The sequence below is a fragment of the Dama dama genome, chromosome 24, assembly GCF_033118175.1.
Source record: "Dama dama isolate Ldn47 chromosome 24, ASM3311817v1, whole genome shotgun sequence".
NCBI lineage: Eukaryota > Metazoa > Chordata > Mammalia > Artiodactyla > Cervidae > Dama > Dama dama.
Window position 1 is genome coordinate 18052501 of NC_083704.1, and position 18111 is coordinate 18070611.

The window sequence follows — 18111 nt, forward strand, 5'->3', positions numbered from 1 at the left end:
AGAGGCTGAGAGAGGCAGAGGCAGATGAGACCAAAAGACTCAGCCAGAGACAAGGAGAGGCCAAGTCAGAAAAGGAATGAAAGATAGTGGAAGAGTCCAAGAAAAGTGTCAGACAGTGAGTCAGAGGGTGGGGGAGGGGCCCTCCACAGCTACCCAGGAATCAAGATCCCTACCGACCGTGGCACTGTTCCCAGGGTGAGCACAGCCCCCTCCGAGGGTCCTGGAGGAAGGAAAAGCAATTCCCAGGAGCGGGCCCAGACAGAAATACCACACCCCCGAGGAGCCCCGGAGACAGGCCCTGAATCAAAGAGAACCAGGCTTCTTCCGGGATCTGCCTGGGCCCTGAGAATCAGGCCCTCCCTGCCTGTCACCACTCAGAGGAGCTGACAGTCCAGGACGAGGAGGGGGGGGTGCCTCCCCACTCCTTGCCACAATTATCTACACACTCAGGCCACATTGTGTGAAACGAGGGAAGGCCACCTCACCCTGGATACCAACCAAACAAAGGCTGTGTAAGGCACGGGAATCCCCAGGCCTCTGAAAGGTCACACCAACTCCTCTTCAACCTCAGCAGTCCCAATGCCCCAGTCCCAGGTCAGAGCTGGTACTGGAAAAGGGGCACCTTCAGCTGCCTCCACCCTCTTGTCAGGAATCTGAAGAATGTGTCTTTTAACCTCAGAGCCCCAGGCCTTGGCCAGGCCAGACCCAGCTCTCCCCAATACCTGCGGTCACATGACCCCAGACCCCCAGGAACTACTTCCTGGGAGAAGGGGAGGACACCTTTAAGCACCTCAGACCCCATGGGTATCAGCTAGAAGAACAGCCACAGCAGCTCAGAGGGGGCAAGCAGAAGGCCCTGGCACATCCCCACCCCTACCAAACCCTCCCCCAGGGGGAGGGGGCAGTTCCTCAGCCTTGGCCTCCAGGGCTTGGCACTGGGGAGGCGCCAAATGTTTGCTGGCTACATGAAGCAACGGCTCCTGCAGAAGGGAAATTGCACCTGACAGAGACTGCTTCCTCCCCCTAAGCAAGGCCCCCTTCACTGCCATTCATTCATTCATTTCTTGCAACAAATATTTATTGGGTGCCTATGACATGCCAAGCACTGTGTCACGCGCTGGGAATACAGGGAGCAAGATACAGACAATACTGCCCCCCCGGAAGCTTTGAGTTTATAGGGAATAGAATAATGAGTTATGAACCCTGTTGAGTGCTGGAATGGAGGGCGGGAAGGGGTACAGCTGGGAGTGAAGACAGGGCTCTTGCAGAAAAGGGTGCGATGGGGTAAAAGTTCCAGAGAGAGGGGGCGGGGGGACACAGGAACCCTGAGGGACTTGAGGAGCAAGAGGCAGAGAGATGGGGGGGTGGGGAAGGGGCTGCCTGGGAGGGGACTTTGGGAGCCAGGGCTGACAGGCAGGCTTTAGCCTAAGGGCACAGGAAGCCACTGAAGGGCTGAAGTAGGGAGTGACAATACCAGATTTGCATTTTAAAAAGATGGCTCAGCACTGGACTGGAGGGGGTGGGACAGGAGGGGGTGTGATGGGTTGGACGGAGCTGCCAGAGGTGGGTGAGAGATGACATGCCAGAGGCTTAGGAGAAAGGGGAAGGGAACCTGGTGACTTCTGGAGGTGGGGACCAAAAAAGGCAGTGATGTTGAGGATCTGGGGGTAAGTGATGAGTTCTGCTCGAGAGGGCTGTGAGACATCTGAGTGGAGGCCTCGGGTGAACTAGTGGAGTCAGGGAAGGACCCCGCTTGTGTCAGGAGTGTGGGCTGTGTGTGTGACTGCGCTGCGGAGCCGGAGTGACTAAGTGTGTGACGGCTGCCGTGGTGTGGGCATCTCAACAGTGTCCTGCCAGTGGAAGGGCCCCCGGGGAGGGGAAACTGAGGACGGGGAGGAAGTAGGTGCTGGGGAGGGAGACTTGCGTGGGAGAAGCCTACGTGTGCCCGAGGGTGCCCGCGGCTAGCTGCGCCCGTGACTCACAGCGGTGGCCTCTGCGTGTGACGGTGACTGACAAACAGGTGAGCGTACGACACAATCCCTCCTCCTCCCCCCCCCACCCCCGGCGGGGTCCGTGACTCACGGAGCCTCACTCCTCGGTCATCCCTCCAACTCCCTGACCGGCGCCGGGCACTCGCCGCGGCCCTGGCACCCGCCCCCGGGGGGGAGCCCGAGGAGGAAGGCGACAAATGTCACCTGCTCCGGCCACGCGAGGAACTTCTGAAAAGTTCTCAGGCAACTGGGTCAAAAGGGAACTCACCCGCAGACGCGCGCCCGCCGCCACCCCGCCACCCGCGCGCAACCCCGGTTCGGCCGCCACCCGCCCGGCGGTCGGGGCGCCGAGACCTCCTGGGGTCCCGGCGATGGGGCCGGGGGAGGGCAGCAGAAAACCTGCGACTGTCGTCTCCCGGGCTCCGGACTCCGGCCGCGGCGCGCCGTCCGAGACCGGGCTGTCCCCGCCCCGGTGCCCTCTCAAAGTAGCGAGGAAGAAACGTCAGGGGCTGGGGAGCAGCGCCCTCCGTGCGGGACGCCCCCTCCCCAAAGTCCCGTCCCACCGGCCCGGAGCCCCCGGTGCTGACCTGAGGTCCGGACGCTGGGCAAGGGCAACGCCGCGACCCACGTCCTGGTCGGGAACGCCCCCTGCGCCGCGACCCCGCGCTCGCTCGCTTTCTCGCTAGCTCGCTCGGCGGACAGCACTCGGCCCAGCTGCCCCTCGCTCTGCGCGTCCGGCAGCGGCGGCGGCGGCGGGAGACTGGCTGAGCCCGACCCCGCCCGCCGCTCCGCCCTCCTCGTCAGTGGAAAACTCCGGGACTCACGGCGCTGACGCACGCCGGGCCTCCCGCCCGCCGCCCCGCCCCGCCCCGCCCCGCCCCGGAGGCCCCGCCCCGCCCGGAGGCCCCGCCCCTCCCCGCTCCAGCCCGAGCAGGCGCGGCGGTCGCCGGCCTCCCTGCGGACTCTGACCCCGCGACGGCGCCGCGGCCGCTTTCGGCCCCCAGCCCCCTCCGCTGCCCTCCTCCGGGCCCTCTCCCGCAAAGGTTCCGAGAGTCGCCCGAAGCTCCCGCCAGCGGAGCAGGATCAGGAAGGTCCGTACCTTTCCCTGCGGCCCCCGTTTACAGATCGGTAGACTGAGGCCCAGAACGGCGCGTAGCGTCTGTCAGGCCGCCGGGCGGTGCCAGAGCCCAGGCCCCCTACACGCCCAGACCCCAACCTCGCCCGAGGCAGTTTACTGTCATCCCGTCAAAAGTTCCTTCCTCACCCTCTGTCCTACCACCTCCCCCTACCCCCGCTCCCCGCAGATCCGCCTGGAAAGTATAATCTGGAGAAGAACCAGAGGTGGGTGAGGTGGATGAGTAGAGATAATGGGGTGGGGGAGAAGGTCATCCTTGGTCCTGACCTTCACCTCTGCTCAGGAGCCGGAGACTCTGCAGAAGCCCTGAGTTAGGGGTTTCTGGAACCAGCCTACACTATTCCCACCGCTACCTGATCCCTTTCTTGAAAAAAAGAAAAAAAAAAACAACTCTGGTTTCTTCTGAGCCAGACCCTGGCCACTTAAAATGGCCCACTGCCTGCTCTGCTCCCGCCAAGGCCTTTCCTGACTTGTGGCCAACTCTCGCAGTATTAGTGCGCCGGGGAAAGTGTGTGCATGCCCGGGCAGCGCGTTCTGGGCCAGAAGGCCAACCGCTGTGGTCAGACCCTACCCACCACGCGTGCCCTGAGCGCCTCTCCCCTCGCACCTTTGCTGCAGGTGTTGTTCTCGCCTGGAACGCCTTCCGGCCCTCGCTGCTTACCAGAATCCCATCTCCTTTAAGGTCTCTCAGCTCGCACTGCCTCCTCCAGGGAGCCTTCTGTGGGAGCCTGGCCCTCCCCCTCCCAGTCCGCTCCCGCTGCATTCTGGGTTCTTCTCTGACTGTCCTAGATGAATGCTGTCTGGGACTAGCCCGGCCCTCAGGATTCCTTTCTACCTAACTGCAGGTGGGGGGTGGGGGCGACCTGTCCTGCCTGCATGGCATCTGAGGTAGAGGTGATGGTAGGGCCTCTGTAGCCACAGATGTGAATGTAGAGGGGGTCAGGAGGGGTCTGCCCGCCCTTTACCTTGCCAAGAAAGAATGGAGTTTGGGGGAAGCTGCGGCCCGTTCTTCCTGGATGCCTTGAATGTGCCTACCTGGGGGGCTTGCGGGGGGCGGGAAACGTCTGGATGGCTGGAGCCCACCCTCCAGTGACTTCCCAGCGCCTTCTGGATGAAGTCTTAACTCCGCGGGGCCTACAAAGCTGGAATAAGCAGGCCTTTGCCCCACCTTTGCAGCCTCACCTCTTTCTCTTCAAACTCCCATCCCCCACTCCCTTCCCTGCGCCTCCATTTTCATGTCTTTAATGTGTGTTGGTCTGTCTATTTGTAACATTGGTACAACCGCACAGTTTTAATTTACATACGCGGTGTTCTGTTCTATACCTTCTTAAATTTGTTCTGCCCTTACCTCTGCACTCCCAACCCACACCCTTGATAACTGCACTCCAGCCCTGATTGCCAGTAGTCAGTTCTTGGGGTGTGTCCTGCTCATCCTGATTTAAACTTCCAAAGATGCTAATCTCCAGCCTGGTTTGCACCCACTTAGATATATGGCTTCTTTATGCATTTCCATGTGAGTTGTCTGTGAGCACTGGGAGGGCAGGGACCATACCTGACTAGCCTTTCTGCTTGTGCTCCTTAAGAACAAAAAAGGTATTAAATAAATTGTCTATGGGGTAAATGTCTATCAAGAGCTGGGGCTCAAGGAGAGGTCAAGGCTGGAAGTGGGGATGGAAGACACCTGGTAAGTTGAAGCTCTGGGTGTGGCTGAGACAGCCCTGGAAGGAGTTGATAAGCTACAGAGCTGAGCGTCCTTTGCTGGAGGTGACTCAGCCCTTAGGGCTACTAGGCAAGGTGGCTACCCACCCACTCCCACCCCCCTCAAATATTTAGCTGCACTGTCTCCTAAGTCTGCTAGGTTGTAGACCTTGCTGGTCCCAAGGAATCATTTCTTCCAGGAGTTCTTTTCTGTGTGTGTCTATCTGTCTCTATCTCAAGTCTTCCAGTTTGTAAAGTGGGGGCATTAGACCTGAGAAGGCCATCACCTTCAACATTCCTTGAGTTAGTTTCTAGAAGATGCTGCCTGCTGATCAGAGAACTGGGCAGGGTTGAGCCCTAGAGTTAATGAGGGTCTCTGGCTGTCTCAGTTGCATCTGCTGGGCTGTGTATGAGGGAAACCAGACAGAACAGAGACCAGGGCAGGGAGTTGGCAAGGGCTGGAGTCAGGGCTTAGAGCAGGGAGCCCAATGGTTGATAGGATTTGGGAGGCAGGAAGAGAAGGAAAAAATAAGGGAAAATATAGGAGAATAAAACAAATCAAATAAGTGATGTGTTTTCTCTAGAAAAGCATCTCCCTGTCCTGGGATGGGCTCACCAGATGTTCCCCAGATGTTTGCTGATGATGAGAAACATCTTCCTCTGGGATCACAAGTAAGTTCTTCCTGTTGGTAGGGAAATGAAGGGTCTGTTCCAAGGCAAGGAGGGTGGGGTCTGGAGCAGCATCCATTTGTGACTATGGCACATGCATAGGCAGAAACACACCCACACATCCTCAGGGAATTTCTGAATACTTAGGGGAGTCCCATGAGTTTCTCAAACAGTCAGCATCCACAGACCACCCAATTTTAGGTAAATAAAAAACAACCTCATCTTAAATAAATATTTTTTAAAATAAAAAATTGATTCATTTCCATCAAAAAGACGAAGATTAAAAGGATAATGTTTGGGGGCATTCCCTGTCCCCCTTCTGATGTCTATGTTAGAAGTTTTCTGTGTCCTTTTTCACTGTAATAAAACTTCTGCCACACAAAAGCTCTGAGTGATCAAGCCTTGTCCCTGATCCTGAAGCTAAATCATCTTCTTTGGAGACCACGAATCTGACATCATTCACCATAAGCTATCAACAGCTTTGTTAAGTTTTAATATTATGAAAGTGTTAGTGGCTCAAAAAAAAACAACAATTTTTTTGAAGTATCAAATGTGGGAAGATTGAGATTTCACCAGATTTGCCATACCTCGTTGGTGTGACAGTGAATTGATACAATCAGTTTGGAAAATAATTTGGCAATACCTACTAAGACTAAACTATATGATCTTGTAATTCTACTGCTTCATATATTCCCAAGAGAAAAAAGCACTTCTGTCCACTGAAAGACACAAGAGTGTTACAGCAGCTTTATCCATAACAGCTTGAAATTGGAAACAACACAAATGTCCAGTAGGTGAGTGAAAACAATTACAATTTCTCATACAATGGAATAATACACAGCAATGAATCAAACAATGGCCTCATATAATGATAGGGATGAATCTTAAAAACAGTATGTCGAGTAAAAGAAAGCAAGTACAAAGAAGAATAACTATGATGCCATTTATTTATGTGAAGTTAAGAACCAGGCAGAATTACCTTCAGGAGTAACAGGCTAAAGGTGTGACTCCCAGGCCAGCAGCCAGCAGCATCATCTGAGAACTTGTTAAGAATGCAGATTCTTGGGTCCTCCCCAGACCCAATGCATCAGAAACTTGGGCAGTCGGGACCCAGCAACCTATGTTCTAATTAGCCCTTCATTGATTCTGAGGCACATCAAAGATTGAGACCCACTGAGCTAAGGTTGTAGAAAGTGAAACCCAGGAAAGGGGACTGTCTTCAAGCACATTTCTCCAACATTCTTGCTTATTTAAACAGGAAGACTTTTTAATTTAGATCTGTGGATTGAAAATCTGAGCAGTTGAGTTCTGGGTCAAAGGGTTTTGACAGATGCTGCCAAATCGCCCTCCCCAAAGTTGCACCAATTTTACTCTCAACCAATAGTATTTGAGCATGCCTGTTTCCCAACACCCTCCCTGGCACTGAGTGTTATCAAACTTATTGATCTCTGCCAATCTGATGAGAGAAACTACAAAGAGATCTTACTGTTTTAATTGCACTGCTCTAATTATGAGTGAAATTGAGGCTCTTATAAGCCATTTGTGTTTCCCTCTAAATCACAGGTTTATATTCTTTACTTGTATTGTTGTTTTATGTCTTTGAGGATTAGGGAAAGAAGCCCTTCTGTCACACATGTGGCACTTAGTCCTGGTTTGCTTTTTACCTGGGTTGACAGTATATTTTATCATACGGAAGTTTTGGAAGTTTTACATTTTTATGTCGTCGCATTTCTTAAATATTTACTTTAGGCATCCTGGTGTTTGTGTATTGCATTCCCTATCATAATATTACAGATAAATTCACCTATTTTTTTCTCTAGAGTTTTATGATCTTGTTTTTAATTTATAAATCCTTTATCTTTTTGGAATTTATTTTGATTTAAGGAATTGTATAGGGTTTCCATTTTCTTTTTTCCCCCAGTTGATAAATTTTCCTACTACCTTTTTCTTTTAATATAAATGTCACCTTAAACAGAAATTGAATTCTCATATGTTCTGGAATCAGTTTCTGGTTCTCTACTCTGGTCCACTGGGTTGTCTATTTCATCTTTGGGTACCAAATTGCTTTACAAATTACAATTTCATAATATGCTTTATCATGTGATAGATGTAGCCCCATCATATTACATTTCTTTTTCAGGGCTTTCCAGGCTCCTTATTTAATTCCTCATTTGAGTTTCATATCATTTCTGGACAAGCTCGCCCCTAAAAAAAGTCCTATATTTTAGTTAGAATCACATTGAATTGATACATTAATTGAACACTGACATTTTTATAACATTGGACTTTGCTATTCAAAAGCTCAGTATAGAATGTTCCCTGCAAAATAGTTATAAAAGGCCTTTATATGTCTTTTAAATATTGTTCTGAATATTTTATCTTCTTGATTGCCATTGTAACTACAATTTCTACTATATTTTCTGGTAAATTGTATTTTTTTTATGTATGTAAAGAAAGGCTACTGAGTTTTATATATTAACCTTTGTAAACTGCTATCATCCTGAATTCTCTTGTCTGTAATAGTAGTACATTTTTCAGTCATATCATCTATATGTAATTTAGCTTTTCGGTTATGGTTTTATTTTTTTGTTTGGCCACATCGTGTGACTTGTGTTTGGCCACATCGTGTGACTTGTGGGATCTTACCTCCCTGAGGAATTGAACCCAGGCGCAGCAGTGAAATTGTGGAGTCCTAACCACTGAACCACCAGGGAATTCCCAAGGTTTTGTTTGTTTTAAGCAGGAATTGATGTGGGACATTTTTCGAATGCCTTTTTTGGCATGTATTGAGATGTTATGCAGTTTTCCTCTGATGTATTTTTTTTTTTTTCATAATAGTGGTTAACACTTAATAGCCAGTTGCTTTTATTATTGTTATCATTTTATTTATTTTTGGCTATGCTGGGTCTTTGTTGCTACACAGGCTTTTCTCTAGTTGCAGCAAGTGGGGGCTACTCTCTAGTTGCGGTATGTGGGCTCCTCATTGTGGTGGCTTCTCCTTTAGCTGAGCACGAGCTCTAGGGCACTCAGGCTTCAGTAGCTGTGGCTCCCTGGGCTCTAGTGCACAAGCTCGTCATTGTGCATGGGGTCTGTTGCTCTGCAGCATGTGAGATCTTTCCAGATTAGAGTCTGAACCTGTGTCTCCTGCATTGGCGGGTAGATTCTTTACCAATGAGCCACCAGGCAAGCCCATTCTTTGGTCTGTTAATATGGTCAATTTTATTACAGACTCCCTAATATTGAACCACCTGCACTACTAGAATGAACTTACTTGGATACAATGGATGATTCTTTGAAGGTATTGTTAATTTATATTTGCTAGTATTTTATTTGAGGTTTTTGTACCTCGTGTTCTATCATATTTAATTACTAGTTACTATTCAGAGTCCTCACATTTCTCTTTATCTTTTGTTTCTTACTAGGTCATGAGCTGATGAAGTCGATTAAAATGTACTTGTGTCTTATCCAAATTTGTTTGCATTTGCTGTATGTATATTGTTATTCTCAACTCATAGCCTATTCTTGATTTTGAAGCCTGTGCTATTTGGTGCCTAAAGATTTCCAAAAACTAGATTCTTAATGTCTCTCATGTTTAACTTCCTTTTCTCTAAATTAGCAATTTTGTTTTGAATCTGACCTTGACTTATGGTAACCGTTCCTCTGGAGGAAGAAATGGCAACCCACTCCAGTATTCTTGCCTGGGAAGTCCCATGGACAGAGGAGTCAGGCAGGTTGCAGTCCATGGGGTTGCAAAGAGTCAGACATGACTGAGCAACTGAGCACATATGCATGATGGTCATGCTGTAGTCTCAAGAGTATTTTCTTGTATACCTTGGTTTATATTTTAACTTTTCTGAGTTACTTTGATAAAGATGTATCTCTTCTATATCACATACTATAGAACACTGTTTTATGATCTGATGAGAGAATCTTTTTTTTTTTAAGGATGGGTTTATCCTTGTTTACATTTCTTGATATAACATGTATCATGCTTACTTATGTCATCTTATCTTCTGCTGTGTTTCCTATTTTAATGCTTCCTCTGTTTTCTATGTTTTACATGTGTATTTTTTTTTGTTTTCTTTGATGTGTGTGTGTGTATGTGTGTGTGTGTGTGTGTGTGAGCACACATGTGTTTGTATTTTGGTCTGATGATTTGAAGGTTTATAGTCTGTTTTTAATTTTTCCACTGCTTGTCTTTATATTGATTTATTTCTCTGCCAAGAGAAGAAAACCTTTAAATGTAGGGAAAGAGTCATATTCTCAAAGGGCTGAGGCTTGCCACCATAGTTCTGTCTTCGAATTCTTGATATCCCCAGAAACAAACAAAAAACAAAACAAAATTCTTAACATTCTCAACATGAAAAATGGTGATAAGTCTCGCCCTGAAACCAAAGGTTCAGGATAATCAAAATCTGAGTGTGCCACTGAGATGCTTCTTGAGTGAACCAGCCACCTACAGCAAAGAGCTATCGGCGCCACAAAGGGATGATGTATCTCATCTCTTATTTCAAAACCTCATGTGAATATCTTACCCTCAACAGCCAGCATACTTAGTTCAACAGTGTCTTTTACTTTCTGTCCATGTCTCCGCAGTCTTCTGAAAAGGCAGTTGGAGAGGCATGAATGGAGGGCATTGACTCTTCTTGCTATTTGTTTCTGCACATATCGAGATCAGGAGCCAGATTGTTGCCTGACAGCTGGTCTTTGTGAATATAGTCGTGTGTGGTTGGTGTTCAGATGCAAGTTGTGTGTGTGTTTTCTTTTAAATCTCATCAGTTAGCGTACCAAGAGATAATGGCACACTCAAAACAGTATCATTTTAGGGAAGCTTATTTACAAAGGGACTACTTACAAGCATGTGGGTGTAGGAGCACCCCAAGGGATGGTGCAGTAACCTGGATGAGCAGCAGCAGAGCTGTTACTACCAATAAGTCTGAAGGTGGGCTCCAGGGGGTTACTATAAGGGAGAGAACTGGGTAGGCTGGCTGCCGTGGGAAGACCAGTGGCCCCCCACTAGAGGATACATCCAACCCACAGAGACTCACAGGCAGGAAACCAAAGGACTAAATGCCTTGATCTCTTTCTCTTCCCTCTCCTTTCTCTGCTGGGCCTCACCATGGCTGAACCCAACTGGAAGCCAGAAGCTGAGTCATTTAATCTTGCAAAGGAATTCAGTGAGAAATAGAACAAAAAGTCAGCAGGTACATTTCCCTCCTGTGTTTTTGGAAGATATGTGGCCAGCCTGACACATTAGTAGTGCACCCAATAGGAATGCTTTCATTGATCAATAATCCACTACCATTTACTTGTGTACTGTAATGGGAAGGTTGGAAGGTGGTAGCCACTGACATAATGTCAGTACTGGTGTCTCTAGAATTCTCTCAGCTTTTAACTTAAGCTGGTTGCTTCATATTTGCAAGGCAGCTGCCCAAGCATCATGACCATGGTTAAGTTAGGAAGAAAGGGGGAGGCGGGGGATACCAGCATGTATATCCATTTTCTGAAAAAAACAAAACCAAAACTTTTTATAGAAATACCCTCAGTAGACTTGTCATCATATTTCATTGACTAGAACCGGATCTCATGTAACAGTAAGGGAGATTGGGAGAGTGGAAAATGGGCTGGTCACGGTTGATTTAGACCACTTGTAATTAATTGCCTGAGATTGGAGACCTTGGTGCATGGATCAAAATCAGGAATCTGTTATTAGGAAAGAAGGGATGGAATAAATTTCTGGATCAACAATGAACAAGGCTTGCCACAAGTGGTTTGTATTCAACAATAAAGCCCATTGTCTGCTAGCACTCACTCCGGACAGCCATTGCTCTTTCACACTATGTGCCATTGATTTTATGTGACATCCAAAAATGTTGTTTGATCAAGTAATTTTGCCAGGAGCTTGCTCTGCTTTTCCTCAGTAGCCTACGACTCAGTTTACAAGTCATGGCTTGAATTGTGTTCATTTTCACTGTAAGGTAGACAACTTTAATGATGCCTCTCTGGGTTTGATCTTTTCTCTGTCTTTAGTGACAAAATGTATCCTGACTACACTGGACATTTACCCATATTACGGAGACTTGATTGGTTTTCTATCTAGCTTACAGGATCTGATGTGAAGAGGATGCAAAAAGTCTCAGTGGGCTTCCTGCCACTATTTGACAAAGTTTCATAAGAGATGATGCCTCTGGGACTAAAGGAGATGATTACCAACTAACAAAATTCCATTTTCAGGTATTTGTTACCATATCTGAGTCACACTTTTTCTTTTTTTTTCTGTTTGTATAAAATTATCCCATCCTACACACTCATTTGCCCTGGTATATGTGGTCATAATTTATACTGCAGTATTTTTGTTGCTATTTTCAATACTATTTTTATGCTTTAGTGAACCTCCTTTAAACTACTGATCCATTTTTATGATTTGGTGATATACTATCATATAATAGTAACAATAAAATGGAAATATAACACATGAAAACAATCACGTGTAAAAGGTGTGGAAAATCTTTTAACCAAGTTGAACTAGAGTCAACAGCATTCTCTTTACTATGAACTGAGCTGAACTGACCAACTCACTTCTAGTGGTACAGATGCTCCTACAAGACCATGATGATGATTATAAAGATAATGAGATTTCTGTGGAAATGATCACTGACCTCACATTTATGAAACGTATGGGAACAAAGTTGCTTGTCTGTGTAGCAGACCCTGCCATGCCCCACTCATATCCCCCTCACACAATTCTCACATGTGTTCATGGTGATTTCTGTAGGGCCAACAGGGATGCCATCCGATGGAACTGGACCACAATGTCCAGGGCCGCCTCCTGCAAGAGGAAATTCATTTCTGTACCATCTACGGAGATCTGCAGTGAACCAGGGCCCTAGGTTCATTCAGGAGCGGAGGGGGCGGGATCTTAATGAATCCAGTGAATCTCTGCCCTCGCACGTGGAGTTGATAGATATGACGTGAGATGATTTACTTACTGGAAAACACAAGTATACCAAGGGCCACAATAGTAACATCTGATGGTTTAAAAACATGACTGCAAATTCTTTCACACTTATTACAAGAAGGAATGTAATACTTCTTGCCTCTAATATGGGCCAGTTTTAATGACCTGTCATGAGCAAACTGGAAGAAGTGATACTGTACGATTTCCAAGGTAAGTCAGTAGGTGACAGAGCTACCGTACGCGCAACTGTTAGGTCGAAGGACATTTTCATTTAAAATTCTGATCCTATTGCCAGGTTGTTCTCCACTTCTCTCCCATCCTTCCACCCCTCCCCCCACCAACAGTGGATTTTTTTTGGCTCAGTATACTGGTTTCAGTTGGCATTTCTTTACTATGGGAGAAGTGAAGCATCTCTTTCCTTGGAACATCTTCTGGGGTTAGAAGACCCAGTTGGAGACAAGCGCGGGACTCAGCGGAGCCAGGCGGCCCCGCCGACAACGCCCACGGCTCCACTCACTCCCCTGGCTCCTCTGTTTTCGGCGCTTTCCTTCCTCCCCCACAATATTCAGATTCCTGGAACCAGGCTCGGTGACCTCACGCCGGTGACTTCACATCCGGGACCTTCTGGGAATTCTCAGCAGCACTTTTTCGTTAGAAAACTAACAGGGGAGGAGGAAGGGGGTGCGTCCGGGGCGGGACGCCGGAGCTCCTGGGGAAGCAGGGAGGGAGCCGCGCAAAGGCCTCTTCCTCCTTCCGGTCGGGGGTGGGTGGGGCTGGCCGCCGAGCTGCCGCCGGCGAGACCTGAGGCCCCGCCCCCTGCCTCTCTGCCTCCCCACGCCTCCCCCGCCCCGTCAGATGGTCGCGCGCGCCTCCCACGGGATGTGGATCCCGGCGCCTGTCACTACAAGTTTGGGACCCGGGGCCCCAGGCTGAGCCTCTGCCAGTTTTCTTCCGAAGTTAGGTCAACGTCTTACTTGGCAGCTCTGCCACAGGTGCGGAGCGGGTCACTTCCTGGGGGAAAAACTTGTGAGTGTCACTGACGGGCAGGTACCAGTGGGGGCGGGGCACGGGAAACGCAACAAATCGAAAGTTTACAATGGTGTTTTCCAAGCTACAAAACTGCACAAGGTTGAGAGGTCAGAGAAGGACAACCTCCATGGCTTTTGTTTCCTTGAAGGGGTTGCCTCAGAGCTGAGTCTTCAGTACAAAGCTATCCAGAAATGACAGGAAGGCGAAATGAGGGGACTGCTGCTTCCAAAAAAAAAAAGAATTTTTTTTTTTAAGAATATATTTTACAACTGTGGTGGTTAAAGATGAAGATACTAATGTTATATATTAAACTGTTTTCTTTTACTTCAAAGTTGTTTTTCTCCTTCTGATTTTGAAAGAAGTTAGAATATTTTCATGGACCCCTCAAGTATTGTGGGCCTGAGGCTCCATCCATGCCCGCTGTGCCCAGTGGGTAAGCTGCCCCTGGACAAAGGCCGGACAGCATGACGAAGTCTGGATAGAACATTAAAGGACATGGAAGGTCTGATTGTCTTGGGGGAATGAAAGAGGCTATAAACACAGGTGGCAGCTGCTCAAGAAGGGCCTTGAATGACCTGAGGAGTGGATTTTATGGTAGAGGTGGTGAGGAGCCACTGCTGGGCCTGACTGGAGGGTTGACTGGGGGTAGGACTGGAGGTGGGCTGACTGTTGCCTTAATGACATCCAAACTTCTCCTGAGCCACAGTTGAGATGGAAGCCAAAGATTGATGTGAGGGGCCTGGGACCTGGAGAAGCCTGGGCTGACTTCTCCGGGTCATCCCTCCTGGAAAGGAAAAAGCAAGAGGAGAAACTGTACTGGTTCCAGGACTTTGGAAAGATCAAATGAAAGGTCCTTCACCAGTCACAAAGCAGGGAGAGTTTGCCTACCTTAATAGATGTTTAGGGGGCTTCAGGGCCACCTCTTGCCCAGATCTCTGCGGTGGTTCCTACTAGCTATTCCATCCCCCCCTCTCCTGCCCAAGGCACCTCTCCAAAGCCCCATTCCCATTGGGCTGTTTTCCTGCTCCCCGTGGGCCAGAAGACAAAACCACAGTCCTCACCTGGGCATTTCCAGAGTTCAGAATAAGAAAAAAACAGACTGGGTTTTCAACACCCCTACAGTAGATCACTGTTCCAGAATCTCATTTGGCTACATGTTTCTCAGTCCCCAATAACTGCCCTTTCTCCCCCACCCTCCACTCCCTGCCAGAAAACAAAAAACAAACCAAAAACTATGCTTGACTCCCACCTTCCAATGCAAACACTGGGCTTCCTCCAGAGCAGGCCAGGCCAAAATCAAGGGCTAAGAGAGGAACTATACTTTAAGGGAGAAGAACTGGGCTTGAATGACTCAGTGAAAGACAAGCCTTCATTTATTCACCAGAAACCATGGATTGAGCTCCTACTATGTGCTTTTGAACCATTCTAGATGCTGGAGATACAAAAAGAAGCAAAGAAGAAGTGGTTGGCGCGGAGATGATATTCCAGTGGAGGAAGACTTGGCTGTGGAGATGGCACTTTCCAAAGACGATCACATAGTCTGTTACCTCTTCCTCATCAAAAGGTACTGTCTAATAGCCCTTCTATTCAGTCTAGCAGATTTGTGACTCATTTGTAACCAACAGAATGCAGCCCAAGTGACTTTGTGTGACTTCTGTGGCCAGATCATAAAAGGTGATGCAACTTCTACCTTGTTAGTTGGGACACATGCCTTCAGAAACTTGAAATAAATTGCAGGAAATCCAGCCACTCTGAGAATGGCATACTTTGAGGAGGCCCAGGCCACATGGAGGCCATGCATACGTGGTTTGTCTGACATCCCAGCTGAGGTCCCAGCCAATAGTCAACCTCCATTGCCAGGCATTTGAGTGAGAGAGTTTTCAGACCCTAACTGTCAAATTACCCCCAGCCTTAGATGGAGGCTAATGTTGAGGCCCCACACATCATAGCAGAGAGACAAGCCATGTCCAATGTGTTCTATCCAAATTGCTGACCCACAGACTTCATGAGCATCATAAAATGGTTTTTTAGATCACTAAACTTGGGATGGTTTGCATGCAGGAATAGTATCCAGAACACTGACATTAAACAAGCAAATATGTGAACAAAGATAATTTTATATTGTAATAGGTCCTCAGGAAAACAAAAATAACTCAGCATGTTAACTTGGAGGAAGGCCTCTATAGATGGGGAGAGGGGGAGGGATAAGTGGGGGAGGCAAGGGAGGTATAGATCAAGAAAGGTCTTTTTGGAGAGACATTTGAACTGGGATGTGAGTGAGAAAGAGCCCAACCACTAAAGATCTGGGAGAAGAGACTTCTGGGCAGAGGATACAGCAGGTGCAAAGGTCCTGAGGCAGGAATTAGCTTGGTGTGTTCTGTGAAAACCAGGAAGGCCAGTGTAACTAGGGAGATGTGGGTGAGGAGGAGAGTGGGGCAAAGAAGTTGGAGGGGAAGCTTGAGAGGCAAGTCATTCTGGTCTTAGAGGCCGCTGAAAAGAGTTAGATTTCAGACTGAGCGAGCTGAAAGCTTGCATAGGGTATTATACAGGAGTGACTTGGTCTGGTAAATTCTTGATAATTTAGGTGCCAGGTGGATGACAGTCTGTAAAGACAGGGCAAAGGGAAGACCACTTGGGAGGCTATGGCAGTGGTCCAGTAAAGGGGGGATGGGTGGTGGCCTGAGACAGGATGATAGCGGTGAAGATGAGGACTGCTGGGTAAACTCGGAACAGAGGCAGTGACAGAGTAATGAGAAGGGAGGAGGCGGCCGGCCGGCAGGAAGGTCCCGGGAGGGGCCGCAACGTGGGTGAGGACCGGAACCCGCATCCTTCTGGAATCTGGGAGGGAGGCTCTGAGCTGGGGCCGGCCAGGACGGCGCTTACTGGCGTCCGGCGTCTGCCGCGCGGAGCCTGCCCCTGGCTGCGCGCCTGCCTGCCGGGTGTTTCCCAGCAACGGCTACAGCCGCCCAAAACGTTCCGAACCCAGCGGCCCGGGTGATGTCATCGTCACCTTGGAGACAGCAGATGGGAACACGCCCCCTCCAGGCACGGGGCGGGCCCTGAGCACCCACGCCTCGCTTCAAAGCCCCGCCCCCTCTCGGGCAGGAAGGGAGGCGGTGCTTTGGGCTCGGCGGCAGGTGGGACGGGAGGTGTGCAGGCCCCTGGGCGAGGCCTCATCGAGTGCTTTTCTTGGTGTGCGCTGCCAGCGGTGTGCCCACCACCCACCCACCAACCTCTCCGGTCTCCCCCGAAGGCCGCCCCCTTTAGCTGTTAGGACTGGCTCCTCTTGTCATTCAGGTCACTTCCTCAGAGATGCTGTCCCCAACCACCCAAGCTAAAGTAACTGCCGACCTTCTTGTGGGCTACTTGTTTTATTTCCTTTGCTCCCTTCTAAAATTACCTTCTCTGTTTGTAATATGTCTTCCCTCTCTAAGTACCATGAGGTCAGAGATAAATTCTGCCATGTTCATCTGTATTCCCTGGAAGGAATTTGGCATGAAGTAGGTGCTCAATAAATGTTAGCTGGATGAATCAGTGAATTCACTCAATCATTTCATTTCACACATGGGTGCATTTATTCAACATTTGTGCAGTGCCTTCTAGGCATTCGTGATAAGCAGTAAGGATACTGAGATGAACAAGACAGGGACTCCACCTGGAGGTGAGAAAAAGAGATAGATTAAAACTAATAATTATAATATGAAAAGTGAACTTTCTTTTCTTTTTTCTTTTTTTTACCAAGAAGCTATTCTTTTTATTTTTTCCCCCAATTATTTTTATTAGTTGGAGGCTAATTACAATATTGTCGTGGTTTTTGCCATACACTGACATGAATCAGCCATGGATTTACATGTGTTCCCCATCCTGACCCCCCTCCCACCTCCCTCCCCATCCCATCCCTCTGGGTCATCCCAGTGCACCAGCCCTGAGCACTTGTCTCATGCATCCAACCTGGACTGGCGATCTGTTTCACACTTGATAATATACATGTTTCGATGCTGTTCTCTCAGATCATCCCACCCTCGCCTTCTCCCATAGAGTCCAAAAGTCTGTTCTGTACATCTGTGTCTCTTTTTCTGTCTTTCATATAGGGTTATCATTACCATCTTTCTAAATTCCATATATATGGGTTAGTATACTGTATTGGTGTTTTTCTTTCTGGCTTACTTCACTCTGTATAATGGGCTCCAGTTTCATCCACCTCATTAGAACTGATTCAAATGAATTCTTTTTTTTTTTTCAAATGAATTCTTTTTAATGGCTGAGTAATATTCCATTGTGTATATGTACCACAGCTTTCTTATCCATTTGTCTGCTGACGGGCATCTAGGTTGCTTCCATGTCCTGGCTATTATAAACAGTGCTGCGATGAACATTGGGGTACACGTGTCTCTTTCAGGTCTGGTTTCCTCGGTGTGTATGCCCAGGAGTGGGATTGCTGGGTCATATGGCAGTTCTATTTCCAGTTTTTTAAGGAATCTCCACACTGTTCTCCATAGTGGCTGTACTAGTTTGCATTCCCACCAGCAGTGTAAGAGGGTTCCCTTTTCTCCACACCCTCTCCAGCATTTATTGCTTGTAGACTTTTGGATAGCAGCCATTCTGACTGGTGTGTAATGGTACCTCACTGA

General features: G+C 48.3%; 1 protein-coding gene and 1 long non-coding RNA gene across 8 annotated transcripts in view; one reads left to right on the forward strand and one right to left on the reverse strand.

Annotated features, from left to right (window-relative positions):
• CSRNP1 (cysteine and serine rich nuclear protein 1) overlaps positions 1-2763 on the reverse strand; it is a 12488-nt gene extending 9725 nt beyond the window's left edge. For both annotated transcript variants that reach the window (XM_061127825.1, XM_061127824.1), the window contains exon 1: positions 2579-2763. The gene's annotated coding sequence lies outside the window, so the exon portion shown is untranslated. The remainder of the gene's footprint in view (positions 1-2578) is intronic.
• Positions 2764-2916: 153 nt separating this feature from the next.
• LOC133045634 (uncharacterized) overlaps positions 2917-18111 on the forward strand; it is a 94156-nt gene continuing 78961 nt past the window's right edge. For 4 of the 6 annotated variants that reach the window (XR_009690290.1, XR_009690288.1, XR_009690291.1 and 1 more), the window contains exons 1-5: positions 2917-3082; positions 5409-5496; positions 8722-8791; positions 8916-13443; positions 14910-15044. This is a non-coding gene — a long non-coding RNA (uncharacterized LOC133045634). Of the gene's footprint in view, positions 3083-5408; positions 5497-8721; positions 8792-8915; positions 13478-14909; positions 15045-18111 lie in introns of all 6 variants that reach the window. The other 2 variants (XR_009690289.1, XR_009690293.1) reach the window with 2 other exon arrangements.